Source organism: Nannobrachium achirus (assembly GCF_963921795.1).
Source record: "Nannobrachium achirus genome assembly, chromosome: 16".
In the NCBI taxonomy this organism is placed as follows: Eukaryota; Metazoa; Chordata; class Actinopteri; order Myctophiformes; family Myctophidae; genus Nannobrachium; species Nannobrachium achirus.
The window spans coordinates 21,819,556-21,827,603 of record NC_137823.1 but is presented as its reverse complement, the minus strand read 5'-3'; positions in this window follow the sequence as shown (position 1 = coordinate 21,827,603).

Sequence of the window (8,048 nt, the reverse complement as noted above, 5' to 3'; positions counted from 1 at the left end):
ATGAGAGCGTTATGGAAATGTCCCCTGGGACTCTTTTTTATGAGGGTTGCGTGTGTCTGTGCGTGTGAACATTAGATGATGTCTAACACAGATGTTAGTGTCTATTCCGACTGCCAGTACAAAGGATTATGAAGTTTGTAAACTTTTATAGAGCGCACAAAAAACCCAGGTTGTAGAACCTTTTACATTTTTGTGCCACGTGCCTGCCATGCAGCTAAGAGATGCTTTAAGTCTTTGATCACCGGCTGCCGAATCTTCCCAAAATGTGGGGTTCAATACATTGGAGAAATGCACAATTTAGTTTTAGCCCAAACAATTCCAGAACATATTTTAACTATGCATGTTTTTTTCTGCCACATAGAGACTAGCCATGCACGCACGCACGCACGCACGCACACACGCACAGGGACCTTTTCCACCGGCAAAGAACCAGTTCGGTTCTTTCTCCCGCCTATGGGATGAACCAGAGGGGAGCTTTTCCACCGGGAACCGAGTTCGTTCCGAAACGTAAAAGTTTGTTTGCGGCCGGTTTGCAAGAGCGGGGAAATCTCGCTTTTGCGAACGCCCATCATTTCGACCGGAGGGTTAGCGACTCCCTCCACGGAGGTTAAGGTTAGGGTGAGGGTTAGAGTCGGGTGTCGAAAAGATGACATGTAGTAACAGCGACACGCTCCCGCAAGAACAAACCAAGGTTCCAAGAAAGTTGCCATCCCATAGGCGGGAGAAAGAACCTGAAACGGTTCTTTAGTGGCGTAAAAGGCCCCGCACAGACAAACACAGGGCCCCTAAACTCTTTTGCCATTTTTTACTATTTTGATTTTTTTTTTAAATATTTCAAATATTTACTCACAACATGTCGATGTAGATCGGCTATTTGAAGTATTTTAAATGTTTTTCAAAATAGTGAAAAAGGCAAAGAAGTTTAGGGATAAGGGGTAAAGGCATGGACAAAAATATAGCTCAGTGAGAGAGACATGCATGTCAACAACATCATGTCTCCATTTGACTTGTGGGAGGCCCAGCCTGTACGCTGTGGCTTTGTAATGTGTAGCCTCTATCACGGTATCACGCAGTCCCATCCACAGCAGTGGTTCTCATCCTGTGGGCCGGGACCCCCAGGGCGGGGGGTCCCCAGATGATTAACTTAATGTGCAACGTTTTCTAAAGTGACAATTTAAGGACAAAAAAAATGTCTAAAATGACAAATTAAACATTGGCCAAATTGTCAAATGTTAGAGGCGGAAATTGTGGAAATAGCCGATCTACATGCTCACAACGCCTCACAACGCGAGGCATGTAGATCTGCTATTTTCACAATAGAAGTGTAAATCCAAAATGTAATTCCTCAACTCTTAGTGCTCGTCAGGGTGGGGGGTCCCCAGTTAAAACATGATTATTTTGGGGGGGTCACAGCCTGAAAAGGCTGAGAAACACTGATCCACAGCATGAGGCTAAGACTCAGGACCCTTTACGGGTCCATGTCCACACCTCTGGGAGTTCAACCAGCGCTGAGGGTTTCCACAGTGCACGGTGGTCTAAAGTAACTACATTTTCTTAAGTACTGTACTTAAGTGCAATTTTGAGCTATTTGTACTTTACTTGGGTATTTCCAATTTCCAATACTTTTACGTCTACTCCGCTACATCTCGGATTCAAATATTGTACTTTTACTGCACTACATTTATTTGGAAACTTTAGTTACTAGTTACTTTGCAGGTATACATTATAATATTATAAAACATACACCACTTTAGTAGCCCTATTACATACCTTGGCTGTTTGAAAATAGCCGATCTGCAGGCAATCTACAAGTTCACAGCATCGCATCGCACCCGTTGTGAGCTTGTAGATCTGCTATTTTCAAACTATTTTGTACTTTTACTCGTGGTAGGCTACTTTAAGAACATTTTGATGCCAACACTTTCATACTTTTAGTACATTTTGAATTCTGGACGTTTACTTGTAACAGAGTATTTGTTTCTACATTGCATTTTGATACTTTTACATGCAATGGCTTTTTCCACCACTGCCGGTTCTGGTGACCTCCCACGGCGAAGGGGGAGGTTGAGTTATCTGGCCTGGAAGTCACGCGACGGCCCGGTGGCCCCCCCTGTGGTTCCAGCGAACAGCAGGCAGGGGGGACTCGTAGTGAACGGCACCCTGGGAAACATGCTCATTTCTGGTTGTGTGACACCCCAAACGGGCTTGTTTTCATGCCACATTGGTTAGGTCTGTGGCGGGACGTCCCAGCGAGAGCACTCTCTGTGTGTGCGTGTGGGTGTGTGTGTGTGTGTGTGTGTGTGTGTGTGTGTGTGTGTGTGTGTGTGTGTGTGTGTGTGTGTGCGTGTGTGTTCGTGTGTGTGTGAGAGGAGACACCATGTTCTGCTGTTTGTTGACTGTGAGCTGTAATTAACTCTAAAGATAAAATGGGCTTTTCTCTCCTCTGTCTGGTTTTAGGAAGTGGTGCAGTGTGTGTGTGTGTGTGTGTGTGTGTGTGTGTGTGTGTGTGTGTGTGTGTGTGTGTGTGAGTGTGTGAGTGTGTGTGTGTGTGTGTGTGGGGGGGGGGGGGGGAGGGGGTAATGTCCTCACATTACTATACTTGTGTCGGGCGGAAATTACATTTGTCCAAAATCGTTCGTTTTGTATTTGTCGTTTTAAGAAACGATTTAAACTAGTGAAAATAGCAGTGACAACATGTAGATCTGCTATTTTCACTAGTCTCGTGCGAGTCCGACAGTCTTGTGTGATGAAGCAGCACTTGGTGCCTATTGAGATCGGATTTCACCCAGGTTTTGTTTTTCATCTCACTCACTTCACGCAGTATACTGTCTTAGGAAAACATAAGCATCCACAAAGCATAAACACCAGTAAGACTCCCTAATCGGGAGATAAGCGACCGTAGGTCTCGCTAGAAGAGGGCCATGTGAGAAATGAGGGGTGGGGTCTCCGCGTTGCCTTGGCGGACGAATAGGTACCGGCCCCGGCTCTCCCGGACGCTCCTAGGCCGAGTTAGGGCATTTTATGTGAGCTGCAGTGGAGGGGGTCCTCCACTGGGGGCGCCACCACTTTTGCATCCGTTCTGGAGTAGCAGGAGTGGGTGGTCCCCGGGAATTCCCCGTGAGCAGCCCCGTGGGGGTGGTCATTTGGTCATTTTTGCACATTTGGTATTTTTTTTACACCTGGGGGTCCCCCAGGGACCTGGGGGTCCCTGGAACTCCGGGGGTCCTTGGAGGTTGTAGTTTGGCAGGTAAGGAGTGTGTGTGCAAAATCTGGCATGGATCGGGGCAACGGTTGCGGAGATATGAGCAGGGCAAAAGTGTGACGTCTGACGTGTGACGGACGGACTGACTGACTGACTGACGCACGGACACCTGGTGGAGCTTTCTGTAGTAAGTGCGACCTACGGTCGCAACTAACAGAAAGTATGTAGGCTACTTACCATTGATGACCATTTGGAATACAAGACAGTAACAAGGCAGCAAATCGGAACTTAGTAGCGGACAGTGGAAAATCACAGTCGTATGAGTGACATGTGATCTGGGCAGCTTTCCCCAGGAAATGTGCCAATCTCAATAGGCTCCAACGGTAGGTCTACACATTTGAAACTTGGAGATACAAGGTTTCTGCCCGACAGCGACAACATGTCCCAGCGACTGCATGCGTAGACATTGAAAAACTAGATATCGTGAGGACCTCACAAGAGAAATGTTTTTTTTGGTTTAAATAAAGATGTTTAGAGTTAGACTTAAAAGATCCAGGATGGGGTTAGAATTGCCATTTGGCATTTCGGGGTTAGGTTTAGGTTAGGGGTTTGCAGTTGGAGGTTTGGAGCCTGATTTATACTTTGTCTCGTGCAAAGAAATCAGCAGATCTGAAAGTTCACGATGTGTCACAGACAGTACGTGTTGTGAGCTTGTCGATTGGTTGTTTTTTAGGGGGTCTATATCTTCAATGCTGTCGTAATATTTTGATGTCCTAACAAGTCTAGTGGTACGAACACGTGTGCGACCATGTGTGCACGCATGTTCGCAGAGAGAGCTTCGTGGGGGGTGTGGTAGGTGTGTGTGTGTGTGTGTGTGTGTGTGTGTGTGTGTGTGTGTGTGTGTGTGTGTGTGTGTGTGTGTGTGTGTGTGTGCCCAGCACAAAGTGTGTGTGTATTTATGGGTGTACAGGATGCATGTGTTTTTACGAGGGATGCACATGTGGGCATGGTGGTCTCTCTCTGAGTGTGTGTGTGTGTGTGTGTGTGTGTGTGTGTGTGTGTGTGAGAGAGAGAGAGAGAGAGAGAGAGAGAGAGAGAGAGAGAGAGAGAGAGAGAGAGAGAAGCATCTGTTCTCTTGGAATAAACAACTTTCCATTTTTAGCTGCTCGGGGGGGGGAAAAGAGGTGGAATTAGCAAAATCCTGGACTCCCTCTGTGTGTGTGTGTGTGTGTGTGTGTGTGTGTGTGTGTGCGTGCGTGCGTGCGTGCGTGTGTGTGTTCCTATGTCAGGTTTGTCTGTGTGCTTTGCGTATGTGTGACAGGGTGAGGACATTTCCTTTGCAGATACCAACATGAGCTATTTTACATTTGGGAAAGAAGTCTTTTAAGAACATAGATGAAAATAGGGGAGAAGAGGAGAAGACAGGAGAGATGAGAAGTCGAGAGGAGAGAAAACGGAGTGGAAAATAAAGGGAGGGGGTGTGAGGGAAGGGGGGGGGGGGGGTAGAAAACACAGGAGAGCCATGAAGTAAACCTTGCCAGCTAGAGCAATGCTGCCATAGATATAGGCCTATACTGACACCTGCTGGTCGGATAAGGTATTGCATCCATTGGAACTGGTAATATGGATTGAAATGATAGATGAGATTTGCCTTCAAAGAAGAGAGTCATACAAGCTGGGGGGAAAAAAATAATGAAAAAAAGAAGAAGCCTTATGATGGTCGCTCGTTTTAGCTGGTTTGAGCTGGTTTTAGCTGGTCCTACGTTGCTTTACCAGGGTGGACAAACTGGTTTGATTGATTGATTGATTGAAGACTTTATTAGTAGTTTGCATAGGAAAGGTACATCATTGAATGGTCATGTGACATGGAAGCAACACCGTTATTTTGGAACAGTCCCAGAAACCCCTTGTTTAAACCATCTGTGGGCATCTACGTCAAATGCATAAAGCACATTGCAGTAAGGATATCCTCCCCAGAGGTAGGCAGTATCTTCAATCAACACAGCTGTGTGACCATAGCGCCTGGGGGGAACCTCAAGGTGACGTTCTCCTTCTCCAGGCGTCACCGGGGGCAACACTGCCCAGCACAAAGACACCGTGTCGAAGATGTGCACACCAATCTGATCACTGCTCGTCACTGACTCCTCCAAAAGTGTACACCTTCTGTCCAACTGTCACCGCGGCGTGCCTGCATCTCTTTATTCCTTTCAGATGGATCGGCCAGCAGAACATTTATACACACCAGAAGCAACACAGTTACAGTATAAGAAGACTAATCAAGTAGTCTTCTACAAGAGAATGCAGTGCTGCTGTGTATCACCGTCTCTTATACTGTATGTGTTCGGTGGCACAAACATCCAGCAACGTTTGACCAATCCCAGATGGGTTGGGTTGGGTTGGGTGTCGGTCAATCAAGGAAGCCTTATTAAATGATCACCATGATAGCAACCCCAACCAGAGGCAAGATTTCAGGGGGGAAAAAGTAAAAGAAACTAGTAAATGAGTTCATGCAGAAACTGCATGGACTCGCTGAAAACACACACAAAGTATACTGTATTATAAGAGTTACTACAGGGGGTCCTCCAAATCTTTGAGTGACAGAGACTTAATTAATTACTTGAACCCTAGCGTCCATATTCTGCGAACTTTAGCCAAAAATAGCAGATCTACAAGCTCACAACGGCTCACGCTGTGAGGCGTTGTGAGCTTGTAGATCGGCAAAGAGCTTTGAGGGGAAAAAGAGCAGCCTTAAGTACAGAGTGAAAGGTCAAGTTTATTAAGTATCCAGTTCAAGTGGTTAAATATCTGAAAACACACATTGACATGAATCCAAAATACACTGATGATTGTGCTGTCAAACAATGAAACTATATGGAAATCTATGAAAAGTCCCTGCTCCATGTCTCTCTCAACTAAGGGGTCCTTGGCCTGAAAACGTCGAAGACCCCTGCTGTAGAAAATGTACACATCCCTCCTCAGATGGACTTTCGATTCACCTCAGGCCCGTAATAGTAGTAGTAGATTAGCAATTGTTAGTGTAGTTGCCTCACAGGGCAACACAATATTGTTATTGCCGTTTTTACTCATAATCTCTCTAGTCTAAGGGGTTTCCCATGGAAGTGCTTGTCTGAGGTACTCATCATTTGATGTAACCATTCACCCAATCAGACATCATGATACCTTGATATTGTGACGTCATCCTTTTCCCGTATCTGATTGGCTCCCTATTAGAGTGAAGGGAGGGCAACCACACTTGCAATTTCCAATTGCACCTTTCTAGTTTCCATTACTTTAGAGATGGAACTTGAAATAGACCGTTTGTCAGCCTTCTGATTGGTCCCTGAGACTCCCTGACTGGCCAACCAGTCAGGGAGTGGAGTTTGTGCAGTGGAGAATGTTGCTTCAGCCTTTCAAAAACTGTCCGCACTGCGCGACACGGCAATCGCCCGGTACGGCCGCGGTAGGTGATAGCGATCACGCTCATCATAATGAATAAGCTTCAACAAACTAGTTCACATGGACCGTATCAATGGTCTAACTATAGTTACGATTGGGTACATATATTTTAAATGGTCAGAATTACGATTATGTGAGGAGAACAGATTATAGTTCTCCTCTTCCTACCCAAGATGTAATGCGCTTTCTATTTCTATACTATTCTCTCTCTGATCCAGAGGATTAAACTAATTAAAACATATATTTTCGGGGGGAAACTACTGTTTTGCTATGTAATTACTGTACCCTTTTCTTCCCTTTTTATTAATATCACGTAGATGTGTTTTTTTTGGTACTTTATATAGCTGTAATGAGGCTATGAAGGGAAAAAAAATCCCATCCACTTCCACTATAAAAGAATCTGCAATAGTGATTCTGTCCCACTGGGATTAAACAAATTAAAACATATATTTTCGGGGAAATCCCCTGTTTTGCAATGTAACTACTGTACCTTTGTCTTCCCTTTTTATTAATATCACCTAGATGTTTTTCCTTTGGTACTTTATATAGCTGTAATGAGGCTATGAAAACATAAAAAAATCCCATTCACTGCCACTATAAAAACAATCTGCCCAGGGAAAATGTCCCATCATAGTAACAGGGCAGAATGGGGCGGGATTTGCAAACTAGTCTATTGGGCGGTAGTTGCCAGGGTCTAGTTTACTGCCTTTTTTGTGCAGGGGGGTTACTTTTGCTAATTTTAAGTCTTGGGGGATGTGACCCTGTTTGATAGATTTATTTTGAGGGTAATTGTTACGACCACAGTCTAGGCTAGGGGAACTGGGGTAGGCTACCACATGACAATGACAATGTGGGACCCCCCCCCCCCCCCCCCAAATGAACCACAAGCAAGACAGGGCTGCAGCCATACCATACACTGTCTTTTTTTTTCTTTTTTTTTTTTAACATTTTTTGTATTATTCTCAGAAGGGAGAGGGAATCGTTACCAAAACAAAACTCTACACAAGACAGCAAAAATAGTTAATATAGAGTCACAATCATTTCAACCACTTCTACCATATTTTATACTTTGGCTATAGAGAAATAGCAGATACACAAGCTCATATATGTCACTTTGTGCCGCACTACAAGCTTGTAGGTCTTCTGTTTTAGAAAGAATAATGAACATCTTTAACACAAATCTTCTCTTCTGGGGGTCCCTGGCACAAAATTATTTCAGTTGGGGGTCCATGCAAGTAGCCTATATGAATTTTGTCAAAACTCCAATGTTGGAGATAGATTAGAATCTCAACTTGCCAGCCACGTACACTTCCCATTCACATTGCTTGTTCATTGCATAAATCACTGCACTACAATGAGCATTATGTTTGAAATACATGGCCAGCGTGAT